General features: G+C 33.0%; 1 pseudogene across 3 annotated transcripts in view; it reads right to left on the bottom strand.

The window, feature by feature from the left end:
• The window catches only part of LOC143253218 (octopamine receptor beta-2R pseudogene), a 142564-nt pseudogene that overhangs the window by 109549 nt on the left and 8794 nt on the right, over window positions 1-24221 (bottom strand). Inside the window, exon 2 of one of the 3 annotated variants that reach the window (XR_013029452.1) lies at window positions 1321-1881. The exons of the other annotated variants lie outside the window; for them this stretch is intronic. The product of XR_013029452.1 is annotated as an octopamine receptor beta-2R pseudogene, transcript variant X2 (transcript). Of the gene's footprint in view, window positions 1-1320; window positions 1882-24221 lie in introns of those variants that run through there. 3 annotated transcript variants of the gene reach the window in all.

Here is a 24221-nt window from a genome sequence, read left to right as displayed (position 1 = left end):
TTTGTACTAACCACTATTGTTGTTGATACAGGTACGTTGCACTGCAGTTAAACAGTGTTATTGTTATACAAGTATACTGTTGTGGTACTAAGCCATCACTGTTCTTCATACTGGTATGCTGTTATTGTTGGTATAAGTTATTAAACTGCCTATATTGTTGATATTAGTGTGCTGTGTCATCACTAAACCATTGCTATTGTTAGATAGAGGTAGTTTGCACCTTCATCATTACAATATTGTTGCTTATAAGACTATACTGAAACGAAACAAACACAGCTATTGTTGTTATGAGTAGATGCAAGGCTAACAAACTCATGTTGTTAATATGTGTATACTGCGTGTCATTATGTATATCTGTTACACCGAAGTGACATTACACTGATGTTAATCTTAATGTTAGTAGACCGGAAGCGTATGTATTATTTTAGTGTTCTTGTTTGGATGACTGCATATCTTCAAAGACTGTGATATTGGAGATTATGTTCTTTAAGCAATTTCTCTTAAACATATATAAGGACTATCAGAGCATAGCCGTTCCTAATTAGTGCGTTTGACCATTATTCTTATGGCGCACCCACTGCTCCAAAGTGTGGAGTGCGTTTTTGCGTCAAAGGAATGTGAGCCATGAATCTTGAAAGTATTAAGGATGCGAGGAAAAACTAAGGAAGCTGTTCCTGTTCGAAAACTTTACACAGGACAAAAAAAAAAAGATTGAAATTCTATTTCTAGAAAGTTATTTATATCCGTGTACTATTCTATAAATATAGAAATTTGTTTGCTTGTTATGGAGCATAGAGTTACAAAATGGGTACCTCATTGTACCTACTGCGAGCATAGAAAACCCTATTTTTATCGTTATAAGCTCTAAGATTAGCCGCTGGGCCACGGAGATCTAAGCATTCAAAGATTCTCTGCACTTCTAACAAGGAAGATAAAAAGCTTTAATGTAGGAGTTATGTCATCATTGCGTATTCCAATCTATTCCATGTTTACGTATTTTGAGTTATTACAGTCAGAGAATGATTAAAAATTTGTGATTACAACTTCTTTCACAATCATACCACATGGTAAACACGTTTATCTAGATTTATCAAATATTGTTTTCTGAATTTTATTTAATTCCCATGATAAAATCAAAGTTACAGCCTCTTTGAAGAAACATAAAATCTGCAGTTCTAGATTTAAAGCAATGTAACAAAATCTGAAGTTCCAGATTTAAAACAATGTAACAAAATCTGAAGTTCTAGATTTAAAACAATGTAACAAAATCTGAAGTTCTAGATTTAAAACAATGTATTAACAAAATCTGCAGTTCTAAATTTGAAACAATGTAACAAAATCTGAAGTTCTAGATTTAAAACAATGTAATAACAAAATCTGCAATTCTAAATTTGAAACAATGTAACATAACCTGCAGTTCTAGATTTAAAATGATGCATCTTTCATTCTAGCACGTTCCTAGTTGCACCATTTACAAATACAGTCTTTATCAAGATGAATATCCGGTAGAACAGAATCATTTTCTAAGGTTGACCTTGTAATTAAAGTTTTTTTATTTTTTGAATATATTAAGCTGAGCTTGGACAACGGAACTTATAATAATCTAAATTATTAATAGCTAATCTGTTTCGTCGGTATTTGTACGTGAATTTGTAATATTAATTAATATGTGTGTGTATGTGTTTTCTTATAGCAAAGCCACATCGGGCTATCTGCTGAGTCCACTGAGAGAAATCGAACCCCTGATTTTAGCGTTGTAAATCTGTAGACTTATCGCTGAACCAGCGAGGAACCATCAATTAATGATTATGATGAAATCTTTTCAAGGATTTGTTGCTAGTTTTATTTTTCATTTTCTGTTCTTCATAAATGCGAGAGTTCCTTTAAGAAACAGAGAAATAAAGATAAGAACTATTCCGAAAAAGATGCAGTTGTGTACTTTAATTAGATTACTATACTGATCAATGGTACTTATCTTTGAAAGAATTGTGAGCTATTATATTTAGATATCAACAATGCATTAGGTTACTGAATAAAATATATTTTCTAGTATAAGTTTCAAAACTTTTTCAACAATCGAAATTTGCTTTTAAAATTTTCAAACATTTCTAATTCACTAAAGTAACCATATTTTGTTATGCATGCACAATGGCTGTTCTTGCTTTTTTCAATACCGTATAAATGACTTGCTAATTTCCTCTTTCAAATGTTTTAATTTATTTTTGAGAAACCACCAAAGGTAAGCAGTCTGGCATGGTCTGTTAGTTAGGGCGCTCGACTCGTAATCTGCAGGTTGTGGGATTAAACCTCGTCGCTGTATATACTTTTCCTTTCAACCGTGTGGATGTTGGTGGGTGGGTGAGAGGGTGAAACGTTATAGTTGCTGTTGTTGTTGTTTTGAATTAAGCACAAAGCTACACAATGGGCTATCTGTGCTCTGCCTACCAAGGGTATCGAAACCCGGAATTTAGCGTTGTAAGTCCGCAGAAACGTTATAGTACTATTGTTAAACCCATTATTTTTTGGTAAAGAGTAGCTAAAGTTTTGCAGTGGGTGGTGATAACTATCTGTCTTACCTGTAACATACCACTTCAAATTAGCATTGACCCTGAAGAAGTCTACAAAGCATCTGACCATCCAAGATCCTGTTGAAGATAATCACTAAAGACTATTCATTACTATTATGGCATAAGTGTAGCTAGAAATAGATATGTTTTATTTGTAATATTTGTTTATAACTGTTTAAAACATATATATATATACACACACACACACATACACATATGTGCATGAGTGCTAACAGGCGTTATGACAAAAATAACATGCAGATTAGATTGCTTATGTGAAGGTATGAAATAATAAAATATTTACTTTGAAAATAGCCTTTGGAAAATCAAAAACAAAATTGTCCAAGTTCAATCTCAAAGCTTAAATACATGAAATATTTGAATAAATCAATACGAGACTCATGACATCACTATTGTTTGAGTTTCCGTTTAGCAGCAACAAGGGAAAGACATCATTTCTTGTGATTTCACACCATAATAAACTGATAGGTTACTTTAGACGTAACTCATTTTGAACCTGCACATGCTATCAATGAAGGGTAATAATGAACGTCAAAGTCAAGACAAACAGTCATGAAAGAAATTGAAGACGGAGTCATTAAGTGTGAAATGTATATTCGTCTGTTACAGAGGAAACTAAATATACAAGCAGTTTAGTGTTGCAACTGACTTTTAAATACCAATGATATAGAGCATTTCTAGTATTGTAAATTTTCGACTTATTCTGGATTAGTTTCGTATATACTTTAGGTTAGCACGCGTAGTTAACACTAGTAATTGTTGAATAAAATACATATGATGTATGATAATTAACATTAAACTCAGTAATTTATTTTATTTCAATTTGATTAAAGACATATGTTAAAGATGAAAAACTGATTTTTGAATAAAGGTCTGGCTCTGCACAATTGGTCGTACTATTACTCTTATTTATTGAATACATATATATATATATGTATATATAAACGTACATGTGACTGGGTTCTCATTTTCCCGCACATATGCCTAGGTAAATCACTATTTTGAAAATGTCTTGAAAGAAACAAACATCCATTCAATATTTTTGTTCGAACCAATATAGAACAAAAATCTCATGATAAAGATATTCCTGAACTAATGGTTATCAGTAGAGTAGCTATACTTTCTAGATTATAAGCACTGTGTATGAGTGTTTTTATTATAATCAATTAGTTATGAAATTATTTACAAATTTTCCTGAAATACCTTTTCAATAGAACATGACTAAAAAACGTTTTAGAGTTGTCACTTACAATAACAACAGCAGCAACAACATTTTGTATAGGCTAAATTGCATATTTTTATGAATTTCACAGTGAAAATTTTTCAAAACGATTAGAATTCATTGCAATTATCAGATAGATTTTTTTTTAGCTTTCATGACATGCCCCATTATAATTTGAAGTTTATTTCTTCTTACTAGAGTCGGGTATAATCTTCTTTCACCGGAAACCTTTACCAACTAAGGTTCCACGTACCAGTTGAATGCCAACAAATGGCGTTTTAGGCATTCAGAAAGAGCTATATTAAAGCTGAGGGCGTTGTTCCAGTTCGGCGTGAGAGCTCTTCATATGTCACAGCACAGACACAGGATGTCTATATGTGAAATGGAACTTTACTCATCTTACCACAGCTCCAGAACACCATTTCTAAGAGACGTCACTTGTTACTGCATATTTTACTTGGCGCCATGACAGTGTAGACAGCAGACATATTAGGCGGGATGATCTGTCGATATTAATCAGCCCTTACCAATTTAAAAACAACTGGCTGGACTAAGGATGCCTCATTTTTAAGAGGTTTCACTTCAGTTATGGAGCTTATGATGTCATGACTAGGTGTTATAGACATTTTTACGCAGTTTTTGTGTATTTCACTTTTTAATTATTTCAGAAAGATGTACGTACTGATTTTGCCCCATTTTTAACTAGCTTCACTTTTTATTGTGCATTTTGGTTTGAAGTCAAAATATTTTTGAGTATAGTTAGGTTACATTCATGTATGTAGTTCTCATTAACTTGGAACTTACACAGAACCTCGCTTGTTCCACTTATGAGAAACGTTGGTCTTCGTTGCATACTTTTGTTTGGCGCCATGACACTGCCGAGTACAGTCGTATTAGGCAGGCTTGTCAGCTCTAAATAGTTTGAAAACAACAGAAAAAAAGAAATCTTTGAGAGCCTCAACATAGACAGCTTTTAATTCCCAAGGATATTATATGTAAGGTGAACTGAAGTCATGTAATTCTACACAAAAGTGCTTTTTTTACCAATTATCATATTGTTTTTTATCTGTCTATCCATATTTTATTCCTCTAGGTTTTCATTCATACTGGTAAGGTAATGAGTTTTAACTTTTTAAAATTTTCTTCTAAGATTAACAAGATGAAGAAAAGACATTGTTAAAAGCTCATATTTTGTGTGTTTCCACAGATGACATTTTTATATCCTGTTTGAAGTTTGGTCATATTAAGTTATAGCAGCCAGTTGATTTCTACTTTTCTATAAAAATTTCAAAATACCAGAATTTGTTGTCAGTATTAATATGATATATCAACAGAAATATAGACATCAGCGATAACATCATTAAATAAAAGAAGACCCATTACTCTCTTATCTATTACCAGTGTTTGAAGTAAACACTTCATACATAATTTATATGCAAAAACGGCTCGTTTGGGCTGAGAAAACACTTTTACATAGAAGAGCGAACAACGTTTCGACCTTCTTCGGTCATCGTCAGGTTCACAAAGAAAGAGGTAACTGACCGGAAGCTGACCACATGTTTGAAAGGGGTTGTGTAACTGTGTGTCGAAATGTAGAGGGCGGTATTAATGTTTGAATATATAATTTATTTATTTTATTAATATAGGTATAAAGGCGTTCCTTTATATTTAGAAAACACTCAAATACTAAATAAAGAAACAAACATAAACAAACGCAAAATTAAAGAAGCCTTACTTATACAACAACTTAAACCCAAAATAAACCAATATAAAGGAACGCCTTTATACCTATATTAATAAAATAAATAAAATTATATATTCAAACATCAATACCGCCCTCTACATTTCGACACACAGTTACACAACCCCTTTCAAACATGTGGTCAGCTTCCGGTCAGTTACCTCTTTCTTTGTGAACCTGACGATGACCGAAGAAAGTCGAAACGTTGTTCGCTCTTCTATGTAAAAGTGTTTTCTCAGCCCAAACGAGCCGTTTTTGCATATAAATTTCTCAACAAGTGGGTTTCTCGTCATCACTGATTATTACTTCATACATAATGTTTGTTACAGGAAAACATTCCTCAAATTTTGATAAAACAGCTTATTTTAACTACTCCTTCATAACAACAAACTGCTTTACTTCAATTAACTTTTTTTTCGTTTGTTACAATTAATTCAACTGTCTAGCATGACGTCAGAGTGATGTGCGCCAATAATATATACATTTTCGAATAGAAGGATGTGCCACTCTTTTCTTTTCTTTTTTTTTTAACACAAGCCCAACAGTTCGTCTTTATTTCAGTTTCATAGTTTGCATCATGTGATATGTTTACCAAATGGAAGCATTTATTTTTGAACGACTTTCTCTTTCTAGAAAAATGATGTCACTATTAGAAAATTCCGAATGAAGGAATTATGCGAGTGGAAACCGAATTACACACACACACAAATGTATATCCCAGTGTATCAATATTTCACACTAGACTTTAATATAAAGTACTGTAGAGGATGTATAAACCATAGTTTGGTTATGACAGCACTGCTAGGCGCGTATGAAGCAAGGACAGTACAAGGAAACAAGTATAATGTTTGATAGTATGCCACATGTGCAGAGTGAAGTTCAAAGGCACTTGAGAATAAAAAAGCTACCGCCTCCGGTAAAAACATTCTGTTGTATCGTTATAGCTGCAGTAGGAAAATCAGGTTACTAAGTACGACTATATAAAACCGCGTAGCCTGTAAGTGGTAAACTGCTGCATTATTATTTTATTGGATATTTTCACATTCCATTATATTGTATGACTTTTTTTAAAGAAAAATATATCCACACAAAACAACAACAAAAAATATTTGAGGAGAAAAAAAGCGAAATTCCTACTTTAGCTGTAATACTAAGCGATATTTCGTAAACACAACAGAAAGTAAAGGAACGTGGCAATAGTCACACTATATCATTTTGTTAATGTGCAATAAAACTCAATTTACATTCAGCTTACCTCCTGATTCATGACATCACAATTTGTTCAGTAGAATTCAGTAATATACTTAAATGGTATACCACATAGTTCATATAAATGGATACACCAAAATCAGATGTTTAGTTGGGTTTTTCATAATTAGGTTTAAAATTTAAATAACTTAGTTGGTTATTTTAAATCGATATTTTGGAGAAAGTGTTAAAGGTTCTAAACCGAACTGAAAACATTCTAGTCAATATTTGTGTAATCTGTTTTTCCTTTTTGCTGCTGAGTGCTTTATTTCATGTTTCATGTTTGCTTAGTGTGTATGTGTTTTCTTATAGCAAAACCACGTCGGGCTATCTACTGAGTCCACCGAGGGCGCTTTTCCTTAGTAATCTAGACTTTTTAAAAGTTAATTATTCTTCTACATAGAGACAAGTGTTTAAAGTAGAAAAAAATGAATTATGCAATATCACAATATCAGAGATCAGAAAGATCACAAACTATATATTTTTGTTTCCGAGTTGTGCAATATAAGATGAGAGAAAGAAGGCAGAAAACGTATTCTTGTTTCCGAGTTGTATTATATAAGATGACAGAAAGAAGGCAGACAACGTATTCTTGTTTCAGAGTTGTACAATATAAGATGACAGAAAGAAGGCAGAAAACGTATTCTTGTTTCCGAGTTGTATAATATAAGATGACAGAAAGAAGGCAAACGACGTATTTTTGTTTCTGAGTTGTACAATATGAGACGACAGACAGAAGGCAGACAACATATTTTTGTTTCCGAGTTGTACAATATAAGAATACAGAAATAAGGCAGAAAACGTATTATTGTTTCCGAGTTGTACAATATAAGATGACAGAATGAAGGCAGACGACGTATTATTGTTTCCGAGTTGTACAATATAAGATGACAGAAAGAAGGCAGACTTACTCGTCTCAATTTATGAAAGAAAAGAAACAGATGCAGTGGGATTACCTTACGCTTACAATTGTTCACGAAACGATTAATTAATGTAAAAGATGTCACTGTGGGATGAGACCATCTTATCAGAGACAATAAATTACACTCTATCTTTACGGTAGTAATTGAATTATATATATTTAATTGATGAATAAATTGTATAAGCTTTAATTTGTTATCGGTTGAATACATTCAGTTTTCCCTAAATGCTTCTCATATAAATTCAAACTTCATCTTCATTAAATTGAATTATTTACGTAATTATTTGTAGCATAAAGCACAGTGAATTATGTTTGAATAATCGCCTTATAAACTATCTTTTTTAACCGTAGTATGAATTGGGTTTCATTTCCATATGCCTAGCTTCATCTATACCATTTGTGTGAACTAGATTTTACACTCATAATATCGAAAATATCTTTACATTAAATCTTAGTTTTTACTTCTTTACTTCTTAAAAATTGACATTAAAAATGCTTACATATCTAAGGACGCACGAATAATTATTGTACTGACAAAGTGAACAATAAATATGCCAGAAAAGATCAAATGAAAATAAAGTAACTTCATAGACAGACAAGATCTACGTTTGCTATATTTCTTAACTTCAATAAACTACAATACTGCGTATAAAGTATTACTGTACCACTATAAGTTGTTTAGTTATGTATCTTGTTCACCAAAATATTAGACTAAGCGTTTATACTATTCTTTACTGGATATATTCTTTTATGCGAAAAATTGCCTAAAGTATTAATGCCGTTTATACAATATTATATAAATATAGGTGTGCTATTGATAACAATGTCACCTCTACGAGAAGGAATAAATTGTGCTAAAGCTATTATTCTGAAAGGAATTAGTAGGAAAAATGAGGAACATTAGATTAGGTCTTTCGTGGAAATAGGTGGTTATATAGATTTTGAAATACCCTATGGGTAAAGACTTAGTTCAGTCACTGCTAACTTCTCAAGCTGTATATCGAAATGAGGCCTGTATCGATCATACATTTTAGATGTATATTAAAAGGTACAGTTTAGACTCTGTTACTAGGACAACCAATTAGATACAGAAATACACGAGTGAGGTGGTTTTTTTCTTATGATTATATGGATGTTAATGGCAAATTACAAAAATAAGTATTCAGCTTTACTTAACTATTCCATCATTATAAGCACAATAGGAGTTAGTAGGTAGTTTAATTTAGCAATATTTTGGATTTATAAACCACAAAAACAAAGTACAAACCTATGTAGTTACCACATATTAAATTTCAAATTTCTAGTTATCTCTCTATCAATTTCATCGAATTACATATATATATATATACACATATTTGTATGCACCTGCTAATGTATAAACTATTTTGGCCGTTAGATATTGTGAGACACAAGCATCACAAAAAAGTTTTTATACTAATCACTCTATACACGTATACATGTTGATGGTAAGTCTTTCAACTTGAAAAACATGAGGTTTTTAGAACGTTGCGCTAGAATTCATCACACGCAGTCACGAAATACGGTCGTTTGTATTGAATTTCTCTTGTTATATCTAAACATAGCAAATTCGAATTTCAGGTCAAGGTACTCGAGTAACAAAAATATACAATATCTCCTTCAAACTTTCACAGCCTTACATGTACATAGGAAAAGTTGAGGCAGATAAAAATAAGGCTAGTTTGCCGAATAATTTCCTTCTGGATATCTTGGAAACCAGGTTATAATATGTGAGACTTATTTGTCTATTTGAATTTATATGGTCTAGTGGTAACAGTCGAAACTATTTATTCGTCAGATTAAACAATAATCCGGTCTCTTATGTAGGATTAGAAGGGTTTCAGTGTTAAGTGTGCAAACATCTACAATAAGCTGCTTCCAACACCTAAAGCCATATAAATCTCTTTTGTAAGATTTACTAGTTGCGCGTTGACGGTGACGATGTAATTTTAATCTACAGTTTTAAGGTGGTCTTACTGTCCGACATGAGTAAATGTATTTAGTATCGCAATTTATGTTAGCACAAGCTAAAGAAAACTCGAGCGTTAGGTTTAGCTGAAATTACATGATTCAGAAAATTGCTGTTTTCATTTTTGAAATGGTCATAAAATTATTTACTATATTCCAAGAAAGCATAAACAAATGAATACCGTAGTCCATCTACGTTTACATATAATTAGACTGCTAAGTCATTGAGAGTAAGTATATGGTTTCTTTGCTAACTCTAGCAACAACAGAAACTAATGTTAGCAGGAAGAGGTAGTCACACCGAAATAACTTTCGCAGTTACGTTATGAGAACAGAAGTTTAAATTATGTCAAACAAAAAAGGGGAAAATGATAATATTTATGTTTTAACATTTAAATTGTTAACAATTAGAACCGCTAATAATTTAGTGTGATGTTGCATTTTTTCGATACAATGCAGTTAAAAATAGCAATATTTGTTTTAATAGATAGTTTTATTAAATTACGATGCAACTTGCTTTTCACCTGAGAAAAGTTGTAATGCATGTTGTAACCATGTTACAACTGATACTTTTGACGTGGTTTCGAGGTAATCGCTTTCTTGTGAATATAACTTTTAGTCAATTAGATTTAAAACCAAAGCACGTGGCCTTAGACATATTAACGTCCTTCAGATACAAATTAAATTTTTTTAAGCAGAGAAGATAAGCTTGCTAAATTACATAATTTACAAACGGAGATTCATATGTTTTAAACAATTATTCATTGACTCGGAACTGCTTCGTTTATTGTTCTTCTTGGTACTATTACTGTAGCCACTATTATATTAAACCGATTCAAATGTACACAAAATGCTGTAAAAATTTCTGTAATAAAATTTTCGATGTACCCATTTATTTTAAACGTGTAATATTATACAACACGCATTCGCCTTGAAAGCGACACATGTACAGGATTAAACTCCAGAGTCTTCACTTAAGCTTAAATAGCTCAAGACTTAAGTATAGAATTAGCCTACCTCAAGTTACAGGACTCGTAATGTTTAACAGATGAAGATAAATAGTGCTTTAAACGAATATTTATGCTGAAATCTTTATATATAATTGCTCATATGTCTTTGAGTGCAACCTTTTCTAACAAATCCCAATATTCTTAAGTATCAGATAAACAGAATTACATTCAGCTACCCTGGGACAAAAGCTTGATTTTATCAATGTTAGGATTCCCATTACATAATCTGTAATATGTAAAGGCTGTTATATTGCTTTAAAAAGCATGGGGTATCTACAATATTCCTGGTTATAATACTGATTAATGGCAAGGTTACAATACAGTTTGGCGCGTGGAAGTGACGGCATGGATACTTAAAATATAGTTAGTACTTTGTTTTTATTCCTGCTTAACATATGTAACAATAATATATATTTTTATACTTCACTACGCCAACTAAATGTGTTAATAAAATATGCATATCATTAAAATAATACAGGTATCAACTAGTCAACGGGAAAACTATTATGCCACATGTACGGAAACTCGAAATAAATGTTTTAAGTATCCGAAATAAGCGTAAGAATAAATTATCTTTTCGCTTAGATGTATGTACTGCATGTGTATTTCATGTATTCATTACCAGTGTCGTACGTACATTACAACATAAGTCGTAATACAGTAAAATAATTTCAGCCCCCATAATTAATTTATATTTGTGTTTGAATTTCTCGCAAAGCTACATGAGGGCTATCTGCGCTAGCTGTCCCTAATTTAGCAGTGTAAGACTAAAGGGAAGGCGGTTACTTATCACCGCCCACCGCCAACTCTTGGGCTACTCTTTTACCAACGAATAGTGATTATAATGACCCCAAGGCTGAAAGGGCGAGCATGTTTAGTGTGACGGGGATTCGAACCCGCGATCCTCGGATTATGAGTCGAGTGCCTCAACTACCTGGCCATGCATTTGCGTTTGAAAAACGATATTTTAGAATTCTCGTGAATACAACTTTTAGTCAATTAGATTTAAAACCAAAGCAAAAACATTCAAAGAATAGAATAGAATTGGAATTTAAAAATTAAACGACAAACCATTTGACCCCTAATACGTAAAAGCACGTGGCCGCAATCGTTTGACTCGATTCATAAAAATAAAATTTAACACTTTATGAATTAAATATAGACTATTAGCTATTTCGTTACAACGTTCGTACTTAATTCTGTATTTCCAGTTTTTAGTGTAGATAGAACTAGAGCCCTCACTTGTTTTTCCACCATGTCTAGCTCTTCTTGGATTTTTAACGGTTAGAGATCAGCAACAACAAAACACTTCCGTACTAATCCTACGATTAAGCAGATAAACTGGTTCAACTTGAAAATCTACACGCATTTATACGCACACCTAATTTTTTTCATCAGCGTTATTTCAAAGAGGAATTATTAAAACTACATTATTTTTATTTTCCCACTTAATTATTTACTTTTAAGCCTACAGATATAGAGAGATCTTGTTTTGACTCATTTACGTGAATATCTTCAACCAATTGTATGCTAATATTTTTGGTGTTCTGCACAACTTAGTCTCGTGGAGGTGTACCTACATGGAAAGATTTATTTCAGATAAATGTAGCACGAGCAAGCTTTTAAAACACGTCAACTTTATTAGATAGAAGATTCAGTTTTCTGTTTGTTTAACACAAGCCCTATTACGATGTGTTTTACGTACGGACAAGCTGTCGTGAAAAACGTGTTATATGGAGATGCTTTAACATGTGTTAATAGGAAGAAAGAATTATTAGATATCTGTAATTATTTAAGTATAAGCATTTAGGAATTCTGTTGTGTCAATGATATGACTTCTTGAAATATAAATACGAGTTACTCTGACGTATTATTAATATGTCCCCCGCTGAGACAGCGGTAAGCCTACCCATTTACAAACACTAAAATCATGGGTTCGATTCCCCTCGGTGGGCACAGCAGGTAGCTCGATGTGGCTTTGCTATAAGAAAACGTACATCTATGATTATTTTCTTTCAGTAATATACGTTATTAAGTGAACGTAAAAGACACTATTAGCTACAATTTGATGAATTTGGTGAAAGTAAAATTTGCTAAACCTATTTGTGAAAAAAACAAACAAAACAACAACAAAGAAAAATGCATTGTAAAATATTTTGATTAAAACAACTACATCATAGTAAACTGGTGTGTAAGTTTCACAATTTCATTTCTTTCTCTTTTTTTCACGTTCATATAATGAGGAGTTATTTAAAAAAGAAGTTATAAAGTAGAAACGGCACCACGTGGGATGCATACATATGCGGAACAGAATTATTACGTACTATATCAACCCACATTTACGGTTGCATTTGTTTCACAATTAGGGATAATGTTTGTTTGTTTGTTTTTTTATAGCAAAACCACATGGGGCTATCTGCTGAGTTCACCGAGGGGTATCGAACCCCTGATCTGTACTAGCGGGGGACACAATTGGACATAAAAATCTGATTTTGCAAGTACTGGACCTTGCTAAGCCAAACCAGTTTTCTTTCTTATTTGACCTAATTCTCAAAATAACAAACTGAACAGGGTATTTGAGGACTGGGTATCATTTGTCGATATTTTATTAGAAATAATGATAACTAATTCTTTAAATCCATGCAACAGGTTCAGAATTTGATTACAAACAAAAAACAACTAAAACATTTAGTATATAATTATCACGACCAAAAAGGTTAATTTTAACCAACCAGTATTTACACTGAAACGAGACCAAGGAGAAAAATAACTTTTATTACTATTTGATATAACACAACTAAAATAAACAAGTTTCTCTTTTTATAAGGATTTTTTTTAATATACAAGATTTAGCGTTCATATAAACTGATATTTGGCTATTAGAGCATAATTTTAAGGAAATTATTTAAGATAATTAGGAACAAGACAACTTGAAGAACCTAATTAAGGTTTACTTTACAAACCGTTAGTTCGTTATGAAAACAAAACAAAACTGCAATATGCGCAGTGCTAAACATAAAGCCATAATGCTCAAAGTTGTAAGTATAAATATAAAGTGCTTGTGCTATTTCAACTAAAAACATAAGATATAACTCAATACCAAATTCATGTACAGGAACATAATCTAGTGTTACTGTATTGTCATACCAGATGTAATAAAATTTAAATCATTTAAAACTACCAATATATTTCGCGAGGATTATTCCTGTTCTTCAATAAAATATTTCTATAGAAAATTAGTTAGAGCGAAATTCACAGATATACATATCCGTTTTCTTTGTTTTCCAAACTGATTACAAATAACACTTTCTGATGTTTCGTCTGTTTTTATTATACAAATGTATAACGAGTTTGAGCTTGCAATAGATAAGGACTAACAAAAGTAATGCAAAAGAATATACCAATAATATAATATCATAGTGTAACTTGATAAACTTACTGTTTTCATAAATTTTCATTCTCATACTTAACGCCTTGCCAAACTGGTGATTTAGTATATAAACACATTCTTTCATTTCATCTGCACTTTGTCACAGTTAAAGTATCTATCAGTTTTACCCTTTCTTAACTATTTTACAATGCTTATTTAATAAGGCATTATTCGGGTTATTTTTCATATAGGTGTTTTGCATGAATTTATGCCAGACTTGCAAATTAGCTTTTCGAAAGTCGTTAACTTACATAAATTCTTTTGTTTTTACTTAAGGTAAAGGTTATATATTACAACAGCTATCCTGTAGAGACTTATCCAAGTCTGACTCTGTGGTCGTCTTTACTAGAGAGATGACACAGATACTTGTGCAAGGAGGTATCAACTGTTTTTTCCTCCTTTTATACAAGTTACATTGAATATTCGTTAACGTACCTAATTTAATGGTTGTGGGACATTACACTACACTACAGGTTTGACTTAAAACTGTAGCTACATGATTTTCTTATTTGTCTTGTGCGGACGACATTTCTGAAGCTTCTTAAATTGCGGCGGTCAATGAGGACTCACAGATAGAAGCCAGTCTCTTTAACACCAGACAAAGACATAAATATTTTGTTTTATTCGCAAATCTGTTTCACTTGTTTTTCGTTTCTATCCGAATTATTTATAGCTTTCTACATATCACTTTCGGAATCTACAATTTGCAAATACTTGAACTTATTTGTTGAACCTGACATAGCCAGGTGGTCGTGGCATTCGAATCCCAATCTGCAGGTTCCCTAAACATTTTTACCTGTTCAGCCGTGGTAGGCTTATAATGTGATGGATAATTCCATTATTAATTGTTAAAAGAGTAGCCAAAAAGTTGGTGTTGGGCGGTGATGACTAGCTGCTTTTCCTCTTTCACTGCTAAATTAAGGATGGCTAGCGCAGATAACCTTCGTAAAGCTTTGGGTGAACTTTCAAACAAACCAAAGTTAGTTGTCGGACATCAGTGTACATGAATAGAAAGTACTTTCTTTTGTACACAGATTTTATTTCTGAAGTTTATATTTAGTTGTTTTTTTTTAAATGTAAGACCTTAATAACGTATTGTGTAAAAACAAAGCTCCCTTATGTTCATAATACAAGTAATGCTGTAACTAGTTGAATGAAAGTTTCTTGCAACAATGAAACATGGTGAATGTATCAAACAGAACAATAGTTTTGTTGCCAAAACAAAAACGAAAAATAAAAAAGTAAAACAACTTTAAGTCTGTACTTATTACTCTTTCTAGAATTAAAAATTGCAAATATCTGATTTTTTCTGAGCATTATGCACTTCTATAATATGTCTGCAAAATTTCCTTCACCAGGATTGCCTTCTTTTGATATTAAAACCACCTGAAGTTTCCAGAAAGTTTCAAAATGTTTGGTACCTCTAATTATCGTCCAAGAATAAAAATATTGGTTTAAACATTTTTTTTAGTGGTGTGAATATGAAGAGGAAACTTCAGTGTGCACATTTTTTCAAAGTTTGATCCTGAAAAAACTAAAACCTGTTTTAAATGGCTTCCAAAATAACATAATTTTTCCACTAAAGAAAAAGATACTCCAAAAATAAGTATGCGAAATGCGTTAACGAAAGCTGGACTGAGTGCTTATAAAGCGAGTACCTAGCGACCATAACCAGCGGATCCTTTCTTTATCAAATTTTACGATATATTGACATTCTAGCGATAAAAGGATAGAACAATGATTTAAATCTGCGTCTTTTAGCTGAAAAACGTACCAACGTATTCTTTTGAGTTGCAAATAAATAACTGTCCTGGAAAGCATGCCATGTTAGTAACGAATGAAAAGAAAATCGATAAATAAGTATACCCCCCTCTCCTTCGAGCAGTCACTTGCGTTTCCAGAGTTCATTTCATATAGTTTAGCTTAGAACACTTCTGATTCTGTTTTATTTTACATCTTCTGATTCTTAAATGTAACAAATTTTCGAACTGTGTGCAACTTACTCGATAATGTGTAACATTAGCAATATTCTGATCTGCGTATTACTTTCCGATAAGAATTGCTTCCATTTCTATTTTGATCAATCTTGTAACCACACATAACCATAAAACTGTACACATTATAACTCTGGATTTGATAAATGTTTCTTCATGAAATTTGGTCAGCTCCTAATAAAGATTACATGTCTGTAACATGCAAGAAATCGACTTGTTTCAACTGTATATTTATAGGAAATATCTGAATTTACTAAGCCTTTAATGATTCAGTGTAAATACAAGGTGGTTTTTGTTATGTTAAGAATAAACACATTTTTCTCATGTTTCATAATTCATTTGCATAACCTCTAGAATTTCCTGAATTAATATCATAAGTTTTTGTCCACAGCAAAACTTTATATTTTATTTATAATTTGCTCTACCCTAACACAGTTTATGGATTTGGCTAATTTGATAGACCTTGCAACCACGCCCAACAAAAGTATGAAATAAATCTTAATTGGCTTAATTTCTTTATACAATGATTGTACATTGCAACAGAAAAATTACACATTTTTTTATTCTTAAAACCAAAGCTGAAAGTATTTTCATTTCAACAAACTTCTATTTAGACAATTCCGGAGTACAAGAAAATTATTTATTGCGCAGTGTACGCGTTCTTCTGTTAGAATATCACAAGTGTTATCTGCGCTAGCCGTCTCAAATTTAGCAGTGCAAGACCAGAGAGAAGGTAGGTAGATATCACCACTCACCGCCAACTCTTGAGCTACTCATTTAGAATTAATCGTAACATTAAAATGCCTCTACGACTGAAAGGGCAAGCATATTTGGTGTGATGGGGATTTGAACCCGCGACCTTCAGAGTAGGAGTCAAGTGTCTTAACCACCTGGCCATTCCGAGCCATTTTAATTTGAAATGAAGAAAATTGAATCTATATGATACTAATATTTGGAGTATAAACTAAGTTTGAATGCTAAGTGTACTAACTAATTGTTTAACTAAAATTTTGACCCTATCCATATCCAGTTAAGATTTAGTAAAACCATAGTAAATAAAGTGTGTCTTGAGCTGACGTAACACACAATAATACGTGAAATTCATTTAAATTAGTAATAATGGAAAATAAGACTCATTTCTGCTTTAGTTCAAATAGAAAAATGAAATAAATTAGCATTACTCATATTTCCTTCTGGTGTTTCAAACTGAGCGTACGTTAAGTTTGGCTCCTGATTCATTTAATAGTTGAAGAAAACGCGATGTGGTTAAATGAGTTGAACGTAAGTTCGGTGTTAGAACACGCGAATAAAATGATTCAATATGAGTAACGTTGTTTTACCTTATTGTGCTTATGCCATCACTTTTCGTTTGAGCTAAAGTCTAATCTTGGCTGTTGTTTCGCTCGAGCGTTTTTTGGATAGTATAACTAGGTAAAAGTTTCGCTCACCCATATTTCACCAAATATCACCATATTATCGTTGAACTTTTTATGTATCAAACACTATTGTACATAACTGGCGAACAGCTACGTTCAGATATGTATCGCTATTTATTAAAGTTTTCGCTTAGCTGACGAAATGGTTTTCTTAAATATCAGGCATCGTCGTACTTAATTGATATGAAGTTTCATTCACGTATCACGTACCGTGCAATACAGCTGATAAAGGTTTCGCTCAGACATCGCGCACTGTACAGCTAACTGAAGTTTCGTCACATCTGTCTATTTAAAGGCTTCACTACTTAAATACCGCATTACATATCTATTACAAAATTTACTTAAACATTAGGTATCACTTGACATAGTTGGCTAAAAGTTTCGCTGACATACTTGGTACAGAGGGTAGTTAATTGTCTAAATGTGTTGCCGAGGTGTAACATATCACCGCATACAATTGGTTAAACGTTTCGCTGATGTGAGTGAAGTTTCGTTTAGGTATCAAGTATTGACGTATATAAGTGGCTGGACGTTTCTTTCACCATCAGCTGTTGTCGCTAGCTAGAAGTTTTAATCAGGTGTCTTTGTAGAGAGCTGTCTCAACGTTTCGCTTAGTTATTATCTTATATAGCTGCCAAAAGGCGTTTCCCAAGTTTCGTGGTACATAGCTAGCTACAGGTTTCGCTGACGTATCTGATTTCGCTGAATAATTACTTTGCACGGGTACTAAGTGTCATCGAACATAGTTGTCTAAATAATTCTCTCATGTGATTTAGTGTTCTTAAATGTGTTAGGTTTCGCCATATATCTTTAGCTCTCGGTTATGTTCTTATAGAGCCAACCAGAATAGCTGCTCGAATATCGTCATACCTTTTGTTTTAATACAGTAGTTTTAATTAATAGAAGCACATCGCCTGTAGTTCTTTCGCACAAGTACAGATTAAGTAATAAAAACTGTAAAACCTATACTTTGTTTTACCATACAGTGCATTGTATAGCAAGAAAGTAAATTCATTTATAAAATTACTTGCGTTGTTCATTTTAAAAATGTGGAGAATTATACTCAAGGATTATTTGTTTGTCCGTAGTGACGCAAAAAGCTACACATAGGGCTATCCTTGCTGTGTCCATCAAAGGGATCGAAACCTGATTCCTAGCGTTGTAAGTCCGCAGACACACCGCTGTTGGGCGTTAAAGGAATAAAGCTACTCTTTTAATTGGAGGAAAGTGCGAGTTAGAAAGAGTCATTTTTCCTTTGTTTTAGTTGAGTTAAAAAAATGTAGGGGAGCATTGCTATGTTAAAATATAGGCTTCAAGGTTTGGTTTATTTGGAAATTACGAGAGCTTTCCCAAGCTATCGCTAGCCGTCCCTAATTTAAACGTGCAAGACTAGAGGGAAGGCTACTAGTAACTACCAACCACCGCCAACTCTTGGGCTACTTTTTTACCAACGAAGATTGGGAATGACCTTCATTTATAACGCTCCCACGGTTGAAAGGATGAGCATGTTCGGTGACGTCTTAATCACCAGTTTATGTGAAGCCTCGACATGAAGGATTGTAAAGTAACGTATAACACTTTTATAAGACAACGTGTATCAAAGGAATAATATCACCCCTTTCATTATTTATTTACAAGAAAGTTAATGTTTCAATTATCTTACACGGGAGATCATAAATCTCATTTTAACCGTTTAATAAGCTCATAAAGTCAATAAGAGGGAATTAAAACACCAGTGGATTATCACATTTATTTGATTAACGTAAAATAAATTACAGAGAAGAGGATTTATTATATTAATTTTTTAACTAAGTTTAATAACTCGTAGAAGTAACTCCAGTTCTCTAAGTAAATCAGGTTAGGAACAAAAACACTTCCTGAACATCTAAGTAAGTCAAGTTAAATACTAGAGAATAAATAAAGATCCTTAAATCAAAATAATTATGGAAGAATGATTCTGTTTCTCTGACTGATTTAAATTAAACATTTAAGGAAAACTGATGATGGAGTGAGTCTTCGCCTTTCATTTTTTAATTTTTTAATTAACTATTTTTATTGTTGTTTGTCGTTAAGCGCAAAGCTACATAAAGGGCTATCTGTGCTCTGCCAACCGCTCGTATCGAAACTCAGTTTATAGCAGTATAAGTTCTCAGACATGTCACTGTGTCACTGAGGGTGGGGTATAAAGTTTTTGATGGAAGAGAAATATTTCTCTTAGTATGTAGTTTACATCAGTGATGGAGAAGCATCAATAATATCCTTATTGTATTAAAGGAGTATAGATGATGAAATACAGGTAAATATTGTAACACACATTATTTCCAATATTATAATATGGAGTTAGCATATTGGTGTGTTATCTATGGAATAAACACAATTTTGTGTCCATATATATGTTAAATTAATATTTCTTTCAATTAGTTTCATTTTAATGAGAGATAACCGTGGCTCATTGGTTAGCACCTCGGACCATAGATAGGGGATACAGTAGTTCGCTACCAGCTACAGCACCAATAAACAAATAAAAAGTGATGGTCGTTCATTATTATTTTGTTTAGTAACAGTAGCCTAAGAATCGGTGGTGGGTGGTGTTACCAGCTGCTTTCGTGCCCCGCTGGTACAGCGGTAAGTCTACGGATCTACAGTGCTAAAATTAGAGGTTCGATTCCTCACGGTGGACTCAGCAGATATCCCGGGGGGTTTGCTATAAGAAAAAAAACACACACGCGCGCGACTGCCTTTGTTCTAAGATATAACGTAAAAGTTAGGGTTTGATTTGAGTTTCGCAAAACCACACCAGGGCTATGTGCTACCGGTATTCCTAACTTTTAGGCCCGGCATGGCCAGATGGTTAAGGCACTCGACTCATAGTCTGAGGGCCGCGGGTTTGAATCCCCGTCACACCAAACATGCTCGCCCTTTAAGCTGTGGGGGTGTTATAGTGTGACGGTCAATTCCACTATTCGTTGGTAAAAGAGTAGCCTAAGAGTTGGCGGTGGGTGTTGATGACTAGCTGCTTCCCTCTAGTCTTACACTGTTAAATTAAATGTGAAAAGATAACAATAAAGTCTGTTTAAATATATTTTATTGTTTAAATCTTTAATAAGATTATTTAACATAAGTCCCAACTAAAATTTTTATTTCGAAAAAGCAACATTCTGGCTACATATCATTTCCGCATATTTCACTGCAGTTTTCTGAGACAATCAAAGTGAAGGAAATTCAAAGTAACAACGAATTTAAAGACAAAACATAAGTGTCTATATTTTAGTTACAAATTTTTGAGCATTTAATACTTAAAAACTTCTTCCATTGTTCGATGATTACAAAGTATTTAAACTGCAATATTAGAAGCTAGATGTGCGTGATGACTCTTAAAGCTCCCAAAAACAAAGAAATAATTCACCATTCTCTCTCTCTCTAAGTAACGCCCCGCAGTGGCTCAGCGGCATGTCTGCGGACTTACAACGCTAAAAATCGGGTTTCGATACCCGTGATGGGCAGAGAACATATAGCCCATTGTGTAGCTTTGTGCTTAATTCAAAACAACAACTCTAAGTAACTGCATACGTGAAGGGTTTATTTGTGCATTATTCTGGTACTTGTTAGGTCTAAAGGTCTTTGCTGCATATGGTTATAAGCAACGTTTTTGTTTACTTTTACACAGTCCTTGAAGCACTCGCGCTTTGTCATTTATTTCTGAGGTAAAGGTATGGAGCATAACGTTATGTATAATGTCTTGTTCCAAATGCTATTTTTGGAAACACTATTACTGGGAATAGTCCTGCTAGAAGATTTATTATTTGATATTTAAGATGTGGCAGGAATTGAGACTTAAATAAAAAACACTTCCTTGTAAGGTTTTATTTGTTAATAAGCACAAAGTTATTAAGCGTTTTAAGCCCTCAGATTTACTGCTCAGTCACAAGAGGGCTAAGACTTTGTTACTTTTGTTTGGACACTAACAGAATTAAAAACTCTAAGTTTTTTGCTGTATTGTAAGCGCAATCATCTGGAAGTTGAAAACGATGTGTATTCTTCTGTCACTTCATTATAACACTTAGTTGTGTCATAAGAATTCAGTAACGCATCATATCATCATAACATTATAACAGCTTCTCAGCCATAACCAAAGGAAACCAGTGTAATATGAATCTTACTGTACTACATACTCACAAGATTCTAACAGCTTTTAATAAGCTACACAGGAAATCAATGTCATACGAATCCTGCTACACTGTATCACTACAATATTTTTATTTCTGTCGGTTTTGTCATCACCCCTCACTCTCTATGTATATATATATGTATACATGTAGGAAACAAATGCGATACGAGTTCAGCTACAGCAGTGTCCCGACAGTACTTAATCAGCAATGCCATCATCTGCTTTTAAGAAACAAATGCCAGAATCTCAGTAAAATACCAGCATTCCATCCAGTAGTTTTATCGTTGTTTCCTGGGAAACCAGTTTAATATGCGCTATGCTAAAAAATCAGTGCATAACATTCACATGAACTGAAAATTAAGCCTTGGCTAATATTTTATTCTGTAATGCGAATAATACGCACAAGATATATTGCACGTTTTGTGTTTATAGACGTATTTCGTGCAATTTGCTAAGATAGCAAACGAAACAAAACATTATTAAGTTATTATGTCCTGTTATTCTTTAGATATTTACTTAATAAAAAGTAAAATAAAACTTGTGATTTTTTTAACCATTTTACAACTTGGAATTACAATGAAATAAAAAGTTGTTAATTGTGCAGTGTTGCGTTTTATGCCTCTCATAATCTTCTTTATAGCTTGAAAAGCGCTCGCTATCTTAATATGTAATATCAGAAAAAGACTGAAAACGCTTACGAGAAATATAAACTCCGAAACAGCGACTCGGGTATCTTCAACCCCACAAAAAAGAAATAGTCATGAAATAAAACAGGTTTTAAACATTTAGTTTGGTTGTTTTCTCAAACTGGTCGAATGATCTTCCTGGTAAATCATGTTATTCTAGGTCAATAAAGAGAGTCATCTCAAACTTTTTTTTGTTAACTTTGAGTTTAAAATAAACAGAAATACTTGTGTTAATTTTTTTCTTTTAATTTCGTGCAAAGCTACACGAGGGCTATCTGCGCTAGCTGTCCCTAATTTAACAGTGTAAGGGTCGAGGGAAGGCAGTTAGTCATCACTACTCACCGCCAACTCTTAGGTTACTCTTTTATCAAGGAATACACGAGGGCTATCTGCGCTAGCTGTCCCTAATTTAGCAGTGTAAGAGTCGAGGGAAGGCAGTTAGTCATCACTACTCACCACCAACTCTTGGGCTACTCTTTTATCGACGAATAGTGAGATTGACCGTTACATTATAACCCCCCACGGCTGAGAGAGCGAGCATGTTTGGTGCGACGGGGATTCGAACCCGCGACCCTCAGATTATGTGCAGAGCGCCTTAACCACCTGGCCATGCCGGGCCATTGTATTAATTACATACAGATATATTCCTGTACGTAAAACACATTTAAACACAGACAAACTAGAGAAATGTTACATCGATTCAGATCAAATACGACAAACAATTTTCTATATTGTTTGAACATAGAGACAGTATGTTTGATTGTATAAATGTTTAAGTTTACTGGAGAACGGCTTTAGCTATGTTTAAGGCCAGAGCTCTCAGTTATACAAAAGTTTTACTTTACGTTCCATTGTGTATACCTAAAAACATTTCTTTTATCTTTTTTGTGAGTGAGTTAAAATATCAGATTTAGGCATCCAGATGTGGAACAGTGTAAGACAATTAAAGACAAAGTGTTCCATTAATAATGACGTGAGATCCAACATGAGAATAAGAGTGAATTATGATCAAAGACGGTTCACGGAGGCAGAATTCAACAAAAGATGTTCACCAAAAGAGGTGATCTGATTTGTTCACTGTGTTCAACAGACATAATGTTCTGTGTCAAGTGACAAAGTTGGAGATGTTAACTTGATATTATGTGATGGTTGTATACTTGTTTCCATTGTGAGTAAGTCTGTGAGAGGAAAGAACACGGTAATAAGAATGAATTTATTTACATATCTGTTCGTTTTTTCTTTCTTCCAGTACCATCAGTTAAAGTTAAATTTGAATTAAATGTGTTGATGAGGGTCAAGGTAGATGAATCTTTACCTACTCTTCACACCTTTATACAACATTTAGTTAAATTTCAACAAGTGTTTTTTATATATGTTTAAATTAGTTTTATTTTACCGGTTTATTTTAAGTGTACTATTTAGGTCCAAGAGAGGTGTATTTTACCTTTATTTATAATTTTAATCAATACTTAATTATAACAGTGCATAGAGTAAAAAAAATTGTGGAAAACTAATATTAAAGACTAGTTATTATCGCTGAAAAGTTAAAGAAGTAGAATTAGGTATCTATTTTTGCCACAAAAGACGTTAAAATTAGCAGCATAAAAACAGGACAGTTTTAAAATCCGTTTACTAATTCTGAACTTCATTTAAACGTTATGTTGCTTAGAAAATGATTTTTGACGACCTTGAAGGTTTAGCAAAATAATATTTTTATTCGGAATACCACAACCAATGTAATTGTTTCCGTAACAAAATCGTCAAAAATTATTGTCTAAACAACATAACGT

The sequence above is a fragment of the Tachypleus tridentatus genome, chromosome 1, assembly GCF_004210375.1.
Source record: "Tachypleus tridentatus isolate NWPU-2018 chromosome 1, ASM421037v1, whole genome shotgun sequence".
In the NCBI taxonomy this organism is placed as follows: domain Eukaryota; kingdom Metazoa; phylum Arthropoda; class Merostomata; order Xiphosura; family Limulidae; genus Tachypleus; species Tachypleus tridentatus.
This window is presented reverse-complemented; position numbering and strand designations above follow the sequence as displayed.